Below are 22,186 nucleotides of genomic sequence, written 5' to 3' on the forward strand. Positions count from 1 at the left end.
TATAGACCCTCGTGATCACAACGGTACAAAGTATGGCAGTACTCCCGAACAATCTGCACCAGTACTGGGGACATCGGGGTTATCTCGCCACCACTAGTATTGAAGCAATTACGAACATCCTTCATTCTGAGATACTAAGAAATCTGAATGATAGCGATGTGCTTGAGAATCCCCTAGAGCTCAACTCCCCGGAAGAAATCAAGTCAGACAGGAGGCACCAAGACAGAACTTCGTCACATCGGCATCATATAGATTCCAAAAATATCCGCGTGATCCTAAAAAAATTGAGGGAGAAGAGGAGTAGAATTAAATTATTACGTCAAGATCCCTCACCAGAGCGTAGAAGAGGTGAACAAACAATCCTACTCTCCGATATATAACTAGACTCAAAGTAATTTTTCACTAGACTCGACTCGGCCAAGTTCGATCAATCAAGGGGCTCCTAGGTCGGTACTGCTCTGATACCAACTTGTAACGCCCAAGATGTGATCCTATCCTCAATTTGGCACGAGGGCCTCGTCAGGAATAGAAGTGCATGTCGTCGTTTCGCAAGAATGGATATCGTTACAAGTACATGTACTGAAAAGATGAGATATATGGTATTGGCTTACACTCGCCATAAGCTATATCAGAGTCACAATAGTACAATATATAAACATCATGAAGAAGAGCAGGGTCCGACTATGGACGAAAAAAACCGAGAAAAGAAGAATGACGTCCATCCTTGCTATCCCAGGCTGCCGGCCTGGAACCCATCCTAGATAGATGAAGAAGAAGAAGAAGAAGCAACTCCAAATGAACAATCAACACGCTCGCATCAAGTAACCTTTACCTGTACCTGCAATTGGTGTTGTAGTAATCTGTGAGCCACAAGGTACTCAACAATCTCATTTCCAAAGGTATCAAGACTAGAAAAGCTTGTTAGGTGAGGTATGGTTAAGTGGTGAGGCTCCAGCAAGCGACTAAGCATTATATGAGGTGGCTAACTTACGAGTACAAGAAGAAAGAGGGGGAAGATCTACGCATAGCGGACGTGAAATACTGATGATCAAATAAATGATCCTGAACACCTACTTACGTCAAACATAACCCCACCGTGTCCTCGATCGGAGAAGGAACTCAGGAAAGAGACAGTCACGGTTACGCACTCAGTTGACATATTTTAATTAAGTTAACTTCAAGTTATCTAGAACCAGTGTTAAACAAAGTTTGCATGTTGCCACATAACTGAGGGCATGGCTTTCCGAAAGATTTAACCCTGCAGGGGTGCTCCAACTAATCCATCACAAATTACTACAAGACGCATAGAAATCCTCGATCACGAAACTCGCGATCTCGTCGGACTCCTTAGTGGAAAACCACAACTCTGGGATTACCCAAAGCATCAACGGAATCCCGATCACAAGACATTCATCACGGGTAAAACTAATCCAGCAAGGCCACCCGGCGTGTCGACGATCCCGATAGGAGCCACGTATCTCGTTCTTAGGACACGACGGATAAGCACATCGTACGGTGGCCTGATAGACATCTCCCGAGTTGCCCCGGGTTGGCCCCGCAAACGGCTCTATTTTGGACCAGCACCATCAGCACTGGCCCCCTGTAATATGTAGAATTACTCCTCGGGTTCATGATGCCCTATGCTTCCAATATTAACAAAATTATTATGTTGGGCGAATGTAGTACCAATGTTGGGCCTTGCCAAACCAGCTTTAATCTAAAACGAATTACCAAGGGGGTCCCCATAACAACCCCGATCGTGTTAGGAGCGCGCAAATATGGAACATAACATCGGTAGACGAAACTAAGGGGACAAAGGTGGAACAAAACACCAGGCTAGAAAGGCCAAGCCTTCCACCTTTTACCAAGTATATAGGTGCATTAAATTAGATAGCATTTAATAAGGTTATATAACAAGGAACCCATGTTTTCACATGGAAGCAATTGCACCTGCAACTAGCAACGCTAACAACATGGTTAAGCAAGCAGTAGCATAGCCAATCAATGGTTTACTAGGTTGTGAACATGTTAAGGTTTTCATGGCATTGTTGAGAAGATGATATTTAACATGTGGTAGGCAACGTGACATAATCGATAGAAGCGATAAAACTAGCATGGCAATGATAGTAATGGTATCTGGGGAAATGGTCATCTTGCCTAAGATCCCGCTTGGAAGAAGAATGACTCCCTGAAGCAGACGAACCGATGTAGTCGAACGGGTCCTCACATTCCAACACGCTTGCGGAACTCTATCGAGACGAAGGAAACCGGAAACAAGCATCAACACACGATATTCACCACACGATGCACAACAAGATGCAATCCACATATGATGCATGAACAGCTGAATATGCAAGACATGGCACGGCGATTCACACAATCAAACACTACACATTAAGTGAAGTTCAATATGCAACGAGTTTTATATTGACGAAACTCCACGTTTAAATATTTAGTTCTATCCCCATTAGGTACGCGGCAATATTAAATGTCGTTAAACAGTGCAAGAGGTGAAGCGTAATTCAACTACCTGTCTAGACATTTTAAATGAGGTCGGAAATGACATATAGCATCTCCGAAACGACCTGACATGTTAATTTACAATTCTGTCCAGATCTGAACTAACACGTTTAAAGGTTTGTTATACAGCAAAACAAATAGGTTCACGTGATTCTACGCGTTGTTACAAGCAATCTACACATAGAGAACATCTCCAACGGAGCTACGGTTCAAAAGATACGAACACCGCAAGATATGATGGCATGAATACAATATGTGTGCAAATGGCATCCACAACATTTCAAAACACACAACCAGAAAGAAAATATGAAACTACACGAGATTCTAAGCAAGTTTCATATAGGACACGATCAAAACGGAGCAACGGTTCAACAACTACGAGCAAAACAAGATATCACTACAATCTGCCAAAATCAGCCACATAGCATTTTCTACACCCCACAACTACAAGCTACACAAATCCTATAAACTCATCCAAGGCATAAGACGATAGAGGGCAAGAAGCACTACAATATACAACTAACAACACCTAGCATGGAAGCATGGATCACTAGGAAAAGAAGTCACAAAATGGCTTCTCACACACACTTTCAGACTTAGTGAAAACCACAGTTTATGAAAGTGCATTTTTCGATCTGAAGGCATATTGAAAGCAGCAAAACATAAGCTACAGGACTCCAAATGGCATGAAAATTGACAGCATGCTAGAGAATCCTAAAGTCTACAACTAACTCCATTGCATCAACCTCAAAAAGAGCTATAGATCACCAGATAAACTCATGCAAAGACAGCAACAAAATATAACAAATTTCAGACATAGAAATATTTTAGCATCTCTGAAACAACACTATTTCCTAGCAAGTAAAGAACAACCAAACCACACCTAAACATGGATTTCTATTGCAACCAAAATTACCAGGGGCTAGACTAAACATCCAAGAGCAACTCTCTAGTTGACAACTTAATCATATCACCCACGGATTAAATCCCACTAAATAAACAAAAGGGCAACATGGCAAAATATCATGCGAACTAACTTGCTCTAAAGCTAAAATTAAATACACGGTTAAATCCTATGGATTTTTCTACCCCGAAAACATATATAACTTGAGGGGTTGCAAAATGAAAACAACGCCACACGTATATGCGGGAATATGTCCTAAACACGGTATAGCAAACTAGCTACGGAATCCTACATGCAAAAATACCAATGACTACTCTAAAATACATGGCAATAGGGTTCCTAAAACATGAACATTTTATCTATGGGGTTTGGGCAATCCGGACACGCACAGAAAATAAATACGGGCAATTATCCTATTGAGACAGCATGCAAAACTAGGCACTCACAGGGTCAAACTACGTCAAACATGCATGCAAGTTATATATTTGTAATCTACACGAAAATCTACACAAGATCCATATCTAAATCATCGCGATCCGACATACGGATTAAAAGTTACGCGCGTTTGAATATTCGTTAAATTTCTGGAATTAAATTAATTCCGAAAACCCTAAATTAACTAAACGGCCGGAACTGGGGGTTCAATTTAGCAAATCACGCCACGGGCAGGGAGGAGAGCAGCGGGGTCCTCGCCTTGGTGGGCTCGGCCCATGAAGGGGGAGGCGGAGATGCTGGCCAAAGGGGCCTCGGGGTGAAATGGGTCAGGGAGACCGACTGGGCCGGCGTCGTCCTGCTCGAGCTGGGCCGGCTCGGGTAGTGCGGCCCAGGAGCGGACACGGGGCGCTGGCCTCGTTTCTCCTGAGCTCGAGTACGAGGCCATGGCGGCTGGCCGGCGGGAGGCGGTAGGGCGGCGGGGCGCGGCACGGCGAGGAGGGCCTGGCGCGGGGCGGCGGCTCTGGCTGCGCGGATTAGCACCGGCGAGGGGAGGCCTGGGGAGGGCCTCCGATCCAGGAGGTGCGCTCCGGCGGCCATGGTCGGCAGGGTCTGAACTGGGGCGAGCCGCCTGATGCTGCGGTGGCCGGACCCGGCAGGCTGCGGGGTCGCCGGCGGCGTTGAGGCAGGTGGCGCGGGCGCGGAGCTGCGGAACCGAGGCGGCGGCGAGGGCTCCTGACGGCGAAGGTGGCTTGGGAGGACGAGGCTGCAGGGAGCTCGGAGGCGCACGCGACTGGCGGCGGCGGATCCGGGCCCGGTGGGCCTCGGAGGGGCTCGGGCAGGCCCGTGGTGGCTGGAGGCTGGTGGGAGGAGAGAGAGAGAGGTGGGAGGCTAGGGTTGAGGGCGCGGATCCCGAGGCGGACTAAGGTTTGCTGTCTAAAATGCCTGGGAGGTCTATTTATAGACAAAGGGGGCTAGGTTTAGCGGAATTTCGCCCCGATTTCAACCGTGCGGTCGGAATCTAACAATTCCGTATGCGGGACGGGCTAAGTGCCCGTGTAGAGTAGGCTAGCCGAGGAAGAGAGGGAAACGGTGCGGCGCGGCAACGCAATTTTTAAAACACCGATAAACGTCCGACGGTAGACCGAATACGGTGCCGCTACGGTCGACCTTTCGGGTACCAGACGGACTCCGATTGCGACGAAACTTGACACGCGGCCTACCTATATTAAAATAAGACCGCACGTCAAATCTCAACCCAATGAGAGAAAGTTTTACACACACTTTTAAAACAAGGTATCGACGATGCCGCGGGCGCGTGCGAGTGCGGTCGGGCTTAGAACGGACAACGACGAGAACCGTCAACTAACAACGGATGCAAGTTGAAAACTGGCGGCAATGGGATGCCGATGCAATGCTGATGATGCGCATGATGCGATGATGATGCGACAACTAAAAATAAACACCAGACGAAAACGGAATAAAGGGGGAATCTTCTGGAACGTCGGCATCGGGCTGTCACACAATCATGGCACTCACAACATTAGTTTGAAAAGGTTTTAATAAACTCAGATTTTTGAATTACAGAAAAAGTGGTAGTAAAAACAGGGTGTGACACCTAGCCTAAGGGCAGCGACGGGTATCCGAACACCTAGTGGTAATCGAACGAAGCTTGCACCGGCGACATGGGGGTGTGTTCCACCCTCCATCTCCAAGTGAGCACCGCACCCCCCGAGGGCGGAAGCGGGTATACCCCCCCCCCCCCCCCCGTCCGCCCGTCCCCAGGTGGGGTTCGTCTTGGCCAGAAACATGGGTGCATGATCCACCCAGTGTTCCCAGGCTGGGGCTCCTCGAACTGGACACGAGGGTGCATCCACCCTGTCCAAGGCGAGAGATCCCCGGTCCCCAGACACAGACGCGTGCCTGAGGCAGCTACCAGCCAGCAGGTGTGCCCTGCGAGCGTACCCGCGTTGGACACCCTCGTGGAGCCATCCCCTTGGGTTGCCCCCACAGCGTTGTTCATACCTATTCGTGCGGGGGCGATCCGTACGGTCGCGCTCGTGCCTCCTGCTGTAGTGATGGCCCGCGAGGTCTCCCTCACAGCACGTAGACGGGCCGGTGTGGTTGTCGTCAGCTCACGTGGGCCCTCGAAGGTTGATGTAGTCGGTCCTCCGATGCTCTCTTCCTGCTCTGGGGAGCATGTCGGGGAACGCCGGGTGACGCCCTTCATGCGGAGACGAGTCCTCCACCCCCATCTGCTCCCGCCAGATCCCCTGCTGGGTGAGCCATGAGGGAGGTTCGAGGCGCGCTCGCGTGGTCCTTGTGTCGCAAGTCTCGCCTGCTCGGGATGGTGAGCGCGGCGCGCGTGGGGACAACGTCGAGCTTCTCCGGCGGCGGACTGCCCGAGATGGCGCGCGTGGCCTCTGATGCGGCGGTCACGCACGATGCACTGGTGCCTGAGCTCATATGCCACCGGTAGCGCGAAATACCTGTGCGTCCGGTGTTGGCAGGCACAAACAAGGGGAGGCACCAGCGGGGTGCACGTAGGAGACGGGGCGATGCGGGGATGTCGCACGGCTAGCGACGATGATAGACCCGGCGCTCGCCTGAAGTCTGCCCAGCAAGGCCGTCGGACGCCGGGGCGGATGGTGGCGGTCGGGCGCCGCGGTCTGCCCACGTCGTTCGCGTCACGTGGGCAGCAGGTCTCTCAGCGCGGACTTGTCGCCTCCCCGCAATGGACGTGGTTGATACATCTCCGTTGTATCTATAAATTTTTATTGTTTCATGCTAATATTCTACAACTCTCATATACTTTTGGCAAAATTTATACTATTCGTGGGACTAACATATTGATCAGTGCCCACTGTCAGTTCTTGTTTGTTGCATGTTTTTTGTTTCACAGAATATCCATACCAAACAAAGTGCAAACGCAATAAAAAACCTACGGGGATTTGTTTTGGAATATTTATGATTTTTGGGAAGAAGAATCAACGCGAAACGATGCCCGAGGGGGTCACGATCCCAGGAGGCGCGCCATACCCCCCCCCCCAGGCGTACCTCGCAGGCTCGTGACCAATCCCTAAGGCGGTTGGGGCCCTTCTTTCCCCGCAAGAAAGCTAATATCCGGAAGAAAAACGTTTTAAAAGTACACCTCAATGGGAGTTACGGATCTCCCGGAATTTAAGAAACGGTGAAAGCCAGAATCTGGGAGCACAGAAACAGAAGGACACAGAGAGAGAGATCCAATCTCGGAGGGGCTCTCGTCCCTCCGCTGCCATGGAGACCATGGAGTAGAGGGGAAACCCTTCTCCCATCTATGGAGGAGGTCAAGGAAGAATAAGAAGAAGGGGGGCTCTCTCCCCCTCTATCCCGGCGGCGCCGGAACGCCACCCGGGACATAATCGTGTGACGGCGATCAACACCAACACATACGTCATCTTCACCAACACCTCCATCACCTTCCCCCATCTATATTCAGCGGTCCACTCTCCCGCAACCCGTTGTACCCTCTACTTGAACATGGTGATTTATGCTTCATATTATTATCCAATGATGTGTTGCCATCCTATGATGTCTGAGTAGATTTTCGTTGTCCTATCGGTGATTGATGAATTGCTATGATTGGTTTAATTTGCTTGTGGTTATGTTGTTGTCCTTTGGTGCCCATCATATGAGCGCGCGCGTGAATCACACCATAGGGTTAGTAGTATGTTGATAGGACTATGTATTGTAGGGCAAGAGTGACAGAAGCTTCAGCCTAGCATAGAAATTGATGCATACGGGATTGAAGGGGGACCAATATATCTTATTGCTATGGTTGGGTTTTACCTTAATGAACGTTAGTAGTTGCGGATGCTTGCTAATATTTCCAATCATAAGTGCATATAATTCCAAGTAAGGGATGACATGCTAGCAGTGGCCTCTCCCACATAAAACTTGCTATCGGTCTAGTAACGTAGTCAATTGCTTAGGGACAATTCCGCAACTCCTACGACCACTTTTCCACACTCGTTAGACTAACGTAAATATTTCTTTATCTAACCAGCCCCTAGTTTTTATTTACGTGTTCTTTCTTTTCTTGCAAACCTATCCTATCACTCCTACAAAGTACTTCTAGTTTCATACTTGTTGTAGGTAAAGCGAACGTAAAGTGTGCGTAGAGTTGTATCGGTGGTCGATAGAACTTGAGAGAATATTTGTCCTACCTTTAGCTCCTCGTTGGGTTTGACACTCTTACTTATCAAGAAAGGATACAATTGATCCCCTATACTTGTGGGTTATCAAGACCTATTTCTGCCGCTGTTGCCGGGGAGCAATAGCGTGGGGTGAATATTCTCGTGTGTGCTTGTTTGCTTTATCACTAAGTGGATTTGTTTGCTTTTCTAAGTTGTTCCCTATCTTTAGTTATGGATATGGAACACGAAATACAAAAAAAAATAGGTGTACTTGCTACTCATGGGGATGGGGAACCTCCTAAAACCCTCGATGCTCGTTATGTGGAAAATATTATGCACTTCTTTAATAATCCTGAGAAAACCCCATTAAATTATATAATGGGATACACGTTGGATCAAAATGAATACTTTAGCGATTATCGCTTGACTCAAAAATGGAAACTATTACGGGATCAAATTCATATGTTGAAATGGTATGCTTGGGAGCTATGTTCGAGATATGATATTACTTGTTGCTCTAGGATGAAGGCTCAACACCTTCCCTTTTCTTGTAAATTTAATGCTAATGCAACCTTGGCTTCTTATGCTAATGGTATATATGATTACTATGATGTGGAACAAATAGAAGAGTTTGTTACTTTTATGGGTGCTTATGAAATTGAAGCTCTGTTTAAAAGGTGTGATGATAATGATGATGATACTTACCGATCTGAAAATTTGCCTATGCTTCATTATTGTTATACTAATTATGAATTGAATGCCCATATTTATCGATTTATGGAGAAATTCTACGCTGCCCAAGAAGAGACTAATATTTTGCAGGAAATTATGGAAGAAGAAAATGCTTTAACTCTGAGCTCATTAGAGGAAAAACATGACGAGGAGAGCGAAGAACAAAAGAAGGAAGAGTGGACTAGCTACCCGTGCCCACCTTCTAATGAGAGTAACTCTTAAACTCATACATAGTTTAATTTCCCTTCATTCTTACCGAAGGATGAATGCTATGTTGATTGCTATGATCCCTTGGATTCGTTTGAAATATCCCTTTTTGATGAACTTGATGCTTGCTATGCTTGTGGCCATAATGCCAATATGAATGATGCTTATGAAGATGAACTTTCTATAGTTCCTTATGTTAAACATGAAATTGTTGCTATCGCACCCACTTATGATAGTCCTATTATCTTTTTGAACTCTCCCAACTACACTATATCGGAGAAGTTTGCTCTTATTAGGGATTACATAGATGGGTTGCCTTATACTATTACACATGATGATTTTGATGAATACAATATGCATGTGCTTGCTGATCCTACTTGAAATTATTATGAGATAGGAACTACATCTCCACCTCTCTATGTTTCCAATACGATAAAATTGCAAGAAACTGCTTATGCTATGTATTGGCCTTTACTTGATGTGCATGAATTGTTCTTTTGTGACATGCCAATGCATAGGAAGAGAGTTAGACTTCGTCATTGCATGATATATGTTACCTTGTGCTCACTACTAAATTACAAATCATTGTTAATTAAAATTGTCTTTGATATACCTTGGGATCCGGGTGGATCCATTACTTGAGCACTTTATGCCTAGCTTAATGGCTTCAAAGAAAGAGCTGCCTGGGAGACAACCCGGAAGTTTTAGAGAGTCATTTATTTCTGTTGAGTGCTTTTATATAGTTTAAAAACAAAAAAATATAGAGGGGAACTTAAAAAAATCAAAAAGAGAAGCGATTGAAAGCTGATGCATTGCAGAAGTGAGGGTCGACCTTGAACACTTGTGTTCATGCTCATGGAAACAATGTAGAATTTTTCATGGAAGTTTCTCGCAAAAATAATTATCCCCTTGTACAATTCCATTGTATTATAAAAATAATGTGCCAAGTAAAGCCTTTATGATTTGTTTGGGTGATAGTTGTTTGATCATGCTGAAAAAGACAGAAACATTGTGTTCCCGAAATTATTTTTATTTCCTATCCAGAAAGAGATTTGGAGTTGATTCTTTTTGCTTATGATTTATATGCAAATTTCCCTAATTTTCATAATGTTTCAGAACTTTTGGAGTATCATAAGTATGGTATAAGTTCAGATTACTACAGACTGTTCTGTTTTTGACAGATTATGTTTTCTATGCATTGTTCTCTTATTTTGATGAATCTATGGGTAGTATCGGGGGGTATGAACCATGGTGAAGTTGGATTACATTAGATATGATGCTAATATGAATTTGGAATGAGTTCACAGCAGTACTTAAAGTGGTGATTTACTTTATTGTACTAACGGATCTCACGAAGGTTGTGTTGAGTTTTGTGTGATTGAAGTTTTCAAGTTTTGGATGAGACCATGATGGATGAAGGAATAAGGAGAGGCAAGAGCCTAAGCTTGGGGATGCCCGAGGCACCCCAAGGTAATATTTAAGGAAGACTCAAGCGTCTAAGCTTGGGGATGCCCCGGAAGGCATCCCCTCTTTCGTCTATAATCTATCGGTAATTTTACTCGGAGCTATATTTTTATTCGTCACATGATATGTGCAAATGCTTGGAGCGTCTTTTGTGTTTATTTTTTCCTTTTTCTTTTATGCACCATGCTGGTATGAGATAGTTCTTGGTTGATTTATAGAATGCTCTTTGCACTTCACTTATATCTTTTGAGTATGGCTTTGTAGAATGCTTCATGTACTTCACCTATATCATTTGAAGTTTGGATTGCCTGTTTCCCTACACATAGAAAACCGCCATTTGTAGAATGCTCTTCTGCTTCACTTATATTTGTTAGAGCGGGACATATGTTTTTGTAGAAAGAATTAAACTATCATGCTTCACTTATACCTATTTAGAAAGTTAACAGGAGTTGGTCATTCACATGGTTAGTCATAAAATCCTACATAAGACTTGTAGATCACTGAATATGATATGTTTGATTCCTTGCAATAGTTTTGCGACATGAAGATGTGATATTAGAGTTATGCTAGTGAGTAATTGTGTATTCGTAGAAATACTTGTCTAAAGGTTTGTGATTCCCGTACCATGCATGTATGTGAACCATTATGTGACGAAGTCGGAGCATGATTTATTTATTGATTGTCATCCTTTGTGTGGAAGTCGGGATCGCGCGATGGGTAACTCCTACCAACCCTTCCCTTAGGAGCATGCATGTAGTACCTTGTTTCGATGACTAGTAGACTTTTGCAATAAGCATGTGAGTTCTTTATGACTAATGTTGATTCCATGGATTATACGCACTCTCACCCTTCCACCATTGCTAGACTCTCTAGTACCGCGCAACTTTCGTCGGTGCATTACAACCACCATATACCCTTCCTCAAAACAGCCACCATACCTACCTATTATGGCATTTCCATAGCCATTGCGAGATATATTGCCATGCAACTTCCATCGTTCTGTTTATTATGACACGCGCCATCATTGCCAGATTGCTTTGCAAGATCGTAAGATACCTAGCATGATGTTTTCATGGCTTGTCCGTTTTTTATGCCATTGCTACGCTAGATCATTGCACATCCCGGTACACCGCCAGAGGCATTCATATAGAGTCACATTTTGTTCTAATTGTCGAGTTGTAAGTAAATAAAAGTGTGAAGATCATCATTATTAGAGCATTGTCCCATGTGAGGAAGTAATAAAATAGGCCAATGAAGCCCAAATAAAAAAAAGAGGCCAATGAATCCCAAACAAAAAAAAGAGAGGCCAAAGAAGCCCACCAAAAAAAGGGAGAAAAAATGAGAGAAAAGAGAGAAGGGACAATGCTACTATCCTTTACCCCACTTGTGCTTCAAAGTAGCACCATGATCTTCATGATAGAGAGTCTCCTATGTTGTCACTTTCATATACTAGTGGGAAATTTTCATTATAGAACTTGGCTTGTATATTCCAATGATGGGATTCCTCAAATTGCCCTAGGTCTTCGTGAGCAAGCGAGTTGGATGCACACCCACTAGTTTCTTTTTGAACTTTCATACACTTATAGCTATTGTGCATCTGTTGCATGGCAATCCCTACTCGCTCACATTGATATCTATTGATGGGCATATCCATAGCCCGTTGATATGCCTAGTTGATGTGAGACTACCTCCTCCTTTTTGTCTTCTCCACAACCACCATATTCTATTCCACCTATACTGCTATGTCCATGGCTCACGCTCATGTACTGCGTGAAAGTTGAAAAAGTTTGAGAACACTAAAGTATGAAACAATTGCTTGGCTAAAACCGGGGTTGTGCATGAATTAAATACGTTGTGTGGGGAAGATGGATCATAGCCACACTATATGATTTTGTAGGGATAACTTTCTTTGGCCATGATATTTTGAGAAGACATGATTTCTTTGTTAGTATGCTTGAAATATTATTGTTTTATGTCAAATGATAGACTATTGCTTCGAACCACTCGTGTTTTAGTATTCATGCCATGATTAGATTATATGATCAAGATTATGCTAGGTAGCATTCCACATCAGAAATTATCTTTTTTATCAATTACCTACTCGAGGACGAGCAGGAATTAAGCTTTGGGATGTTGATACGTCTCCGTCGTATCTATAATTTTTTATTGTTTCAAGATAATATTCCACAACTCTCATATACTTTTTGCAACTTTTTATACTATTTGTGGGACTAACATATCGATCCAGTGCCCAGTGTCAGTTCTTGTTTGTTGCATGTTTTTTGTTTCGCAGAATATCCATACCCAACGAAGTCCAAACGCAATAAAAAACCTACAGGGATTTCTTTTGGAATATTTATGATTTTTGGGAAGAAGAATCAACGTGAAACGATGCCCCAGGGGGTCACGAGCCCAGGAGGCGCGCCCTACACCCCCCCCCCCAGGCGCGCTTGGCAGGCTCGTGAACAATCCCTAAGGCGGTTGGGGCCCTTCTTTTGCCTCAAGAATGCTCATATCCAGAAGAAAATCGTGTTAAAAGGACACCTCAATCGGAGTTACGGATCTCCGGGAATTTAAGAAACGGTGAAAGCCAGAATCTGGGAGCGTAGAAACAGAAGGACACGGAGAGAGAGATCCAATCTCGGAGGGGCTCTCGCCCGTCCGCCGCAATGGAGACCATGGACCAGAGGGGAAACCCTTCTCCCACCTAGGGAGGAGATCAAGGAAGAAGAAGAAGAAGAAGGGGGGCTCTCTCCCCCCTCTCTCCCGGCAGCGCCGTAACGCCGCCCGGGACATCATCGTGTGACGGCGATCTACACTAACACCTATGTCATCTTCACCATCACCTCCATCACCTTCCCCATCCATATTCAGAGGTCCACTCTCCCGCAACCTGCTGTACCCTCTAATTGAACATGGTGCTTTATACTTCATATTATTATCCAATGATGTGTTGCGATCCTATGATGTCTGAGTAGATTTTCATTGTCCTATCGGTGATTGATGAATTGCTATGATTGGTTTAATTTGCTTGTGGTTATGTTGTTGTCCTTCGGTGCCCATCATATGCGCGCGCGCGTGGATCACACCATAGGGTTAGTAGTATGTTGATAGGACTATGTATTGGAGGGCAAGGGTGAGACAAGCTTCACCCAAGCATAGAAATTGATGCGTACGGGATTGAAGGGGGGCCAATATATCTTATTGCTATGGTTGGATTTTACCTTAATGAACGTTAGTAGTTGATGATGCTTGCTAATAGTTCCAATCATAAGTGCGTAGAATTCCAAGTAAGGGTTGACATGCTAGCAGTGGCCTCTCCCACATAAAACTTGCTATCGGTCTAGTAACTTAGTAAATTGCTTAGGGACAATTCTGCAACTACTACCACCACTTTTCCGAACTCGTTAGACTAACGTAATTGTTTCTTTATCTAACCTGCCCCTAGTTTTTATTTACGTATTCTTTCTTTTCTTGCAAACCTATCCTATCACTCCTACAAAGTACTTCTAGTTTCATACTTGTTCTAGGTAAAGCGAACGTAAAGTGTGCGTAGAGTTGTATCGGTGGTCGATAGAACTTGAGGGAATATTTGTCCTACCTTTAGCTCCTCGTTGGGTTCGACACTCTTACTTATCGAGAAAGGCTACAATTGATCCCCTATACTTGTGAGTTATCAGCGGTCAGTTGTGGCGAGACGAACTTTGGGGGAAGCCTCGACACGCCCCCTACCCGGCGCGCCAAATGTCGGATTTCGGGTTCTACAATACCCTAAGGATTCGAACTCAGGGGCGTGCGTGTAGGATGCCCCCCCCCCCCGTGTCGTCTCACCTAGCCTCTACTCGATGGGAACGGCGTAAGACTCACTCGAAGGTGAAGAGAATTCAGAACACAGTATTTTACCCAGGTTCGGGCCGCTGCGAAGCGTAAAACCCTACTCCTGCTTTGGTGCATTGTAATGCCCCAAGTGTGTAGCTTGCCATATTTGGAACCTTTCCATGTGGGTCCACCTTGTCATTGATATGACAGCTATCCTATGCTTATGATTTCATGTATTGTCACTTTGTTCACTCTTCCTTTGCATGCATGCATGCCATGTCATCTCATGCCCTTGTCTTTTGTTGGTGCATTGTGTATATGAGTGTGAATGTGCTTTGATGTTATGTGATGGTGAAGTGGCTTGTGGTATGGTGTGATGATGCTAGGTATGAAGTGGATGTGGTTGTAGAAGGAAGTATCTAAGTTGCTTTGCATTAAAGTATGAAAAACCATCTCCCTCTCTTTCTCCTCAAGCTCAAATATTTTTTGCCCCTTCTCTGTTTTATAAATGCCCATGGGTTAGGATATGTTAGGATGGATTTGGGATGTGGATTTTCTCCTTTGAGGAGGTGTTATAAAAGGTGCAAATCATTACAAAACAGATCCAAACAATGTTGTTTTGTAAATATTAACTTGCTCCTAAAATCCTTTTTCTATTTTTATAAAATAGGTCATATCTTTTCATGACCAGGGGCATTTTTGTTTTGTTTTGAACCCCAATAGTTTTTTATGTGCTTTATTTTCATCTCTGGCCTTTTTCTGCAAATAGAAAGGCCCCAGGGAAATATGTTTGCCTCTATTCTGCGCCACTGGTGGGCTCTCTCCCTCCAGCGTGGCCCAGTCCCTCTCTCCTCGCGCGGTGGCCCAAGCGCGCGTCCCTCCTTCCACCTTCAGACGTCGTCCCCCCCCCCCCTTTGCTCGCTTTCCGTCAGGCAACAGAGAGAGCGTGCGTGCCGCCGTGAGGGCTCGGATGTCGAGGTCCCGATATAACATGGCGTCCGTGCCTCCCCTCTTCCTAGGGTTCCTCCTCTCCCATCCGCCGCCGCCACTCCTTCCTCCATCCCCATCCATCTCTTTTTCCCCCCTCAGGTAGGCTCTGTAGCTAGGTTGCAGAGAGAGAGAGAGAAGGGCCTCGCCGGCGTCTACCCCGCTCCCGTCGTCGTCCGGCGCCGCCACCATGTCCAGGGGCATGGGAGAGGTGCCCGCACCCCATTCCCGTCCTCGATGAGGCCGGGGAGCATCCTCACCGACGGCTAGCACCTCGTCAATGGCTCGGACCCGCCGTTCTCCTTCTTCTTCCTCAGTTCTGCGTCAGGGTTGCGTGAAGTCCTCTTCACCTCCGATCCGGCTTCTTCCCCTTCCGATCAGCGCCCTCTCTTCCTTCCCTAGGTGAGCTAGTCTCCTTCCCTCCTCCTTTCCCTCGGTTAGATCCAGCTGTAGCTCCGGCCGGCGATCTTTGCGCGCTCTGTTCTTAGAGGAGCCGACAGACCTGTGCGATGTAGTTTGTGTGTCGTGTGCTCTGTGCAGGAGAAGTGATGTTGTTTGAGCAGGTAGGGGTAGTGTAGTAGCAGCCGCAGCTGCTCGTTTCTCTGGCACGGCGCAGCAGCAGCAGCAGAGCAAGCCCCGACGGCCTCCCTGTCGCTGGCGTCTATCTGTGGGCAGAGCAGAGTGGCCTGATGGTATACCTACCATACCCCCTCTGTTCTGTCCCGATGAGTGTCCTAGTGGTTAGCAGCACGTGCCTGTTGTGTGTGTTGGGGTCAGGTGCAGGGTTCGAATCCCAGTTGGAGCACCCCCCCCCCCTTTCATTCTTTTTTTGTTTTCGACAGTAGCATAGTTGCATGCAGAGAGGATACCCTGATAGCAGACCCTGTTCTGTGAGGTGCCTGCGTAGTAGCAGGGTGGAGTGGGACTTGGGTTCGATCCACGGGGTCTTGGGTTCGAAACCCAGACCTGCCCCTTTATTTTCTTTGGCTTCCTTTGCTATTATTTTCTTTTATGGCCTGTTAGATTATGTATGGATTGATCATCACCTGTTGTGGTATTTTATTTTAAGTTCTTAACAGCATGGATGTGATGTTATTTTGCTAACAAGAGTGTATGCATGTGTAGTTGTTGTGGTGATGTTGTGCTTGTGTCTTTGGTGCACAAGTGAGTGTGTGAGTGTGTGTGTGTGTGGATGGGTTTCCCCCTCCCACACACCTTGTGTATATGTGGTGTAGATAGTTGATGATGTGTGTGTTTGCACTTGGGTGCATGTATATATAGGTTTGCTAGATCCCATGTGTAGGTGGTGTATCCATGGTGTGCAAGTGATATCATGTGTGGATGTTTTACCATGTGTTTGTTATAAGTGATGTATGTGAGTATGTGTGTGCTTGTGTGTGTGTGTCTCACACATGCCATGGCATGAAGTGCCATGATAAGCACATGAGTGTTTGTGTAGGTGCCCTTATGCTTATGCTTGTAGTAGGTGTGTGGGCACACATACATGAGGTCAAAAACCTCATGACATCATTTGATGTTGTGGTCTTGTGCAAGTGTTTGTGTAGGTATAGTTCTAGTGAATAGCACACGTGATGATGCACTATTCACTACAGATGAATCTATGTAGTTTGTCTTCTCTACTTTGTGCCCATTTGTTCTATACAAATGCATAGGTATTTTTATATGTTTTTGGGGTAGAATCATCCAAGGAATCCATTGGTGAAATCGTTTTTGCCATTGGAACACTTTCTGGAAGTGACATATTTCAGATTTGATCTATGTTTGGAGCTTCGTCTCATGAGATGTGGTGTGCACAATAAGTTGATTCCTTGTTGTGGCATTAGTGGGTGACCCCCTCTACCCCATATTGGTTTTGTTTCATGCGCAGGAATTCATATGTGCAAGTTGTGCTTATTCAAAGTAGGCATGTGGCTGAAATTCCAGATTAGTGAAAATCTGTGATTTTCACTAAGTCTGAGAATCTGTTTATATTTTCTTCTCCTGTTGATGAGCTTGTGCAGTTCCATGTGTTGTGATTCAGCCTTAACTTTCAACTGGGAAGTTGTAGCTTTTATGTTTGTCTGGCTCTCTGTAAATTTCCATTCCATTTGGAGTCCTGTAGATATTGTTTTGGGTGATGTCAAAATGCTTCAGAGCATAAACAGCTAGTGAGAATCTGGAATTTTCACTAAGTTCCTGAAATCTGATATTTTTGGCCAAGTTAGCAGTTGTGTAACTTTCTAAGTGCAACTCCTTTGCATTATCTTTTTTACTTGTGCTTGTAGTACTCTTGGATAGCTACTGCCACATATCTTATTTGGCATGTTTGAGTGGCTGAAGGTGCTTTGCATGTAGCTCTCAAAGTGCTATGATGATGTTTATGGCAGATTGTGTAGTTTTGTTATTTTCATGATTGTGAGTGCATAGTTGATGGTGTGGTGATATTGTTTGCACCACCACATCCATGTTGGTTTGTTTTATGTCTTGGCAACCTGGAAATACCAGAGTTATGCCATTTGAGTGTGTTGTGATGTATTTGACACGTAGGGCTTCATTTCTTGTTTCGTTGTTTCCCGTTGATCCGTAGCTCCGTTTGTAACGTTCTTTATATGGTTTGCATCGTTTTCACATGACGCATCTGATCATGTCATTATCATGCATGTCAAGATAGCTTAGGGTGCAGTTCTGTCCAAGAACTTGCATTTACTTCTCATGCTTGTGCTAGTGATAGAAATAGAGGTGCATGTTCATTTTCATCTCATGCATCATGTGCTTGTTGCATCTTGAGGTGTTGTTGTTCATTGGATGCTATTTTTATGTTGGGTAGCACCGGGATCGGAGAACGAGTACGTGGATTCGGGAGAGTACTTGCAGGACGAACAAGAGCAGTTCCAAGCTGAGGATATCACAGGCATAATGATATGACCTTGATTCCATCTCTAGACTTGTTATGCTAGATTCACGTTTCCTTTGTCATATGCTCGCTGCCGACCAGTGAAATAATTGCCTCCTGAATTGCCATGAAACCCAAACACTTATCCCTTCCTAGCAAATCTTGTATGGCTAAGTAGGCTTGTTAAGCTTCTAATGTTAGCGTTGCTAGTTGCAGGTGCTTTGTCTCATGTGATAACATGAGCTTGATATCATTATCTTAATGTTGTTATTTAATTAATGCACCTATATACTTGGTAAATAACGGAAGGCCTAGCCTTTTGCTGGGTGTTTCGTTCCGTTATTGCCGCCATAGTTACCGGCTACCGGTGTTTGATTCCATAATGATCGCTCCTAACACGTTCGGGGTTGTTATGGGGACCCCCTCGATAAATCGCTAGTGTTAAGACTTGTCTGGCAGGACCCAACATTGGAGTTCATTTGCTAATCACTTAATAATAATCTTCATAGGGAATTATCACCCCGAGGATCTTTAATCAACAACCCACGCCAGTGCTCCTCATGAGTGTTGGTCCAAACTAGAGACATGTGCGGGGCCAACCCGAGGCAACTCGGGAGATGTCTATCGAGCCACTATACGCTGTGATCATCCGGCGTGTCCTGAGACTGAGATACTCGGCTCTTATCAGGGTCGTCGACACATCGGGAGGTCCTGCTAGTCTTGTCTTACATTAGCGATATATCTTGCGTATAGGAATCTCGGTGAAGCTTTGGTTCTCCCCAGAGTTGAGGTTTTCCTCTAAGGAATCCAATGAGATCACGAGATTCGTGATAGAGGATTACTTTGCGGCCAGTGTACGTTTGTGATGGACTAGTTGGAGCACCCCTACAGGGTTTAATCTTTTCGGAAAGCCGTGCCCACGGTTATGTGGCAACTTGGAATATTTGTTAACATCTGGTAATAGACAACTTAAACATAACTCTAATAAAATTGCCAACTGAGTGCGTAACCGTGATTGTCCCCTTCGAAGACCTCTCTTCGATCGGGAACACGGTGGGGTTATGATTGACGTAAGTAGGTGTTCAGGATCACTTAGTGATAAGATAAACATCGACCACTAGTATAGACCACCTTCAATACATGTTCTACGTAAGTTAGCCACCATGTAATGCTTAGGATGTTGCAACCTAAATACTCCTCCTTTCCAACCTAATAACTTGACTAGTTCTGGCACCGAGATCATAGATTGCTGAGTCCCCATGGCTCACAGATTCCTTCACAACACCAACAGGTTCAGGTACCCCCGAGATAGGTGATCCCGACGGCACGCAGCTGGCGTGGCAGTACGATGAGGAGAACGACCTCCTGTACGTGAACTATCCAGAAGACTGAGGTGTGGTCGTGATCATGGGCAAGCATGCAGGGTAGCATAGTCATTTCTGATGGTTTGTAGTCTGTAGCCGAACTACCTTGTTTGGATGCGTGATGTAACTCTGATATATTTATGAGATGGCGATTGAATCCCTTATTGTCATTCTACTATTATTATGTATGTGCTATGTTACCATGTTTGCGAAACGCTTAGATGCACTTCTTTCCAATTCGGGGCCTCGATCCCCAAATCGGAAAGGACCGCATCTTAGTCATTACATGCATTGCCTCTCAAGGAGGCTGACGGCGAGACAGTACAGTGCTTTCGTGCCCCCGGAGGCCAAGTGTCTATGTGTTTTGTTTTAGGGTTCTGATCTCCCTCTCAGGTATCCTACCCTCTCTATTTATAGCGGAGGCCCGGGTCCTCTTCCCTCATAGCTTCAGCGGGAAGGGATCCCACAGCGGCCAATTTTGAAGGGGGACAAGGGAACATGCTCCCCTGCCCAAAGGTGGTCTTCTCCAACAAAGTAACTGTCCGAGCCGCAGAGACAGGCCCGTGGGTGACGTTTGCCCTACTTGTGAGAGACTGTGGCTTTGTTGCACCAGAAGGGAAACCTTTGGGAGATGCCTCCCGGAAACTTGTATGCCATCGCCTCCTTTGCATCGAAGGGGAAACTGTCCCGCACTGCCATCCGCTGCTCGCCCGTCCTTTCCTAGCATCACCCTTGACTCTTGTGGCCCGACCTTGCCTCAGAATATCCGCCACTCCAAAGGGGTCCTGAGGAGGCCCCCTGCGGGTCTTGACGCTGCTCCCTCTCGTGAGGCTTGGCCCCTCACAAGGGCTTTATTCAAGGTGGTGCTGCTCCTTGCCGATCTTGTGTTGATGAAATGGGTCGGCCCTAGGCCGCGGGCAAGCAGGTCTGGGTACCCCCGTTCCTAGAACGTCGACAGAAGTTCAAGAAGACAAAAAGAGGAATGGCCCCTGATGCAACCCAGGCTGGTTTCTCCTGGACCAGCACTGCACGGAGCAGAACGTGGTTGGAGGACAGGGCAACCGGAAGGGATGAAGAAGCCGGATCCCGCAATCTCGCCTCCTCAAAGACGAGGCGTCGATGGTAGATCCGGAAAGGTAACCCCGTCGGGCGAGGTAGAGGCGTGAGCTGGCCCCGGCGGCACGGCCGACGGTCAGTTAGAGCTCCGGGTGTTGTGCTCCGAATTGACACCCCGAGATCCTGACCTGCCAAGAGCGCCACCGCCACCGCTGTCCTTCTCGTCGTTATCGCTCGAGGAGGGACATTCGGCGCCGCTCGAGCTCTCTTCGCAACAGCCAAGACGCACACCTGAGCACCCATAGAACTTGACGGATAGCATATCATCCTCCGCCAGCTTGAAGCGGAGGACATGCCCATCCTCGAGACTGTGGGCGCGGGCGAAGGCTTTCCAGCCCCACCCAAGCAACATGGACCGGCGTTTTGGGTACTCCACATGCACCTGCATAGCATCGTGGGAACAACCCTACGCCCCAGCCACAAGACGGGAGGCTTGGCGGCCTCCATCGCCTTGGCGAAGGGACGAGGGAGGTGCAGATGGCCTCGAGGAACGTCATGCAGCTCCACGACGAACTCCAGCATCGTCTCGTCCGAATGACTACCCCATGAGGGAGAAGCTGGCGCTGGAGGAGAAGACGGGGATGCTGGGGTAGCATCCCGCCTTCCCCGGCCACGGCCTCCATGGCCACCACAGCCCCTCACCCCTCCGCCACCTTGGACGCTCGGGCCACCCTCCACAGCTGCGGCCCTTGAAGTTGTGGCATGATCCGAACGGGGTCAACTCGCTGCCCAGGCGGCCGATGGTGGCCGCCCTCGTCCACTAGCCATGGTTAGGGGCGAGCGCCACCTGAAGCTAAGGAAGATACTACAGAAACAAGTTGGGGATGTCGAGTGTTTCAGAATTTGGATGGATGAGCGAAACACCCTCGCAAACCCCCTAATTTATAGGGCAAGGCGCGGGGTCTAGCCCTCCTCACTCCAAAAACCGCCTTGCCTCTCGCCCAATCACCCCTGATCATGGGCGAACAGGGAGCCGCCCTGCTGCACCAATGCATGTGGAGGCGGGACCTGCCACGACTGCGACCTTTAAGTCCACGATCGCCACTTGCCTGACCATTACTTCGCATGCCTCACGTGTGGCAGTAATGCTTCGGGAGGTGGGATGACCACTGTGCGCACGCCTCTCCACCTCGCGTTCTCGATGCGCGAGGTGGGAAAAGGCCACTTGCAACAGCTCCGAACTTCCAAGTACCCTGTCACAGAAGCCCATGCACAACTTTGGGCCTGGCCCAATGATGCCTCGCACGCGTATGTGGCCCACGCCCAGGGGCTCCTGTCGGTGCACTAAAGACTGGGGTCTCCTGTGCCCCAGACTTGTGCACGGGCGCAAGCAACTCCCTTGGTGGCAATACACGAAGAAGAACCGATGAGAAGATAACCCAGGCTCGCCAAGGTCACACCCCTCCAAGGGTGTGAAGAACAATACCAAGCTGCAAGGCCCCGGCAAGCCCTCCTTGCCGGGAAGACCCACCAGGCCCCGGCAAGCCCGCCTTGCCGGCAAGATGTCCAAGGCCCCAGCAAGCCCGCCTTGCCGGCAAGATGTCCAAGGCCCCAGCAAGTTCCCCTAGCCGGG

This window comes from Hordeum vulgare, chromosome 6H, assembly GCF_904849725.1.
Source record: "Hordeum vulgare subsp. vulgare chromosome 6H, MorexV3_pseudomolecules_assembly, whole genome shotgun sequence".
NCBI classification, from domain to species: domain Eukaryota; kingdom Viridiplantae; phylum Streptophyta; class Magnoliopsida; order Poales; family Poaceae; genus Hordeum; species Hordeum vulgare.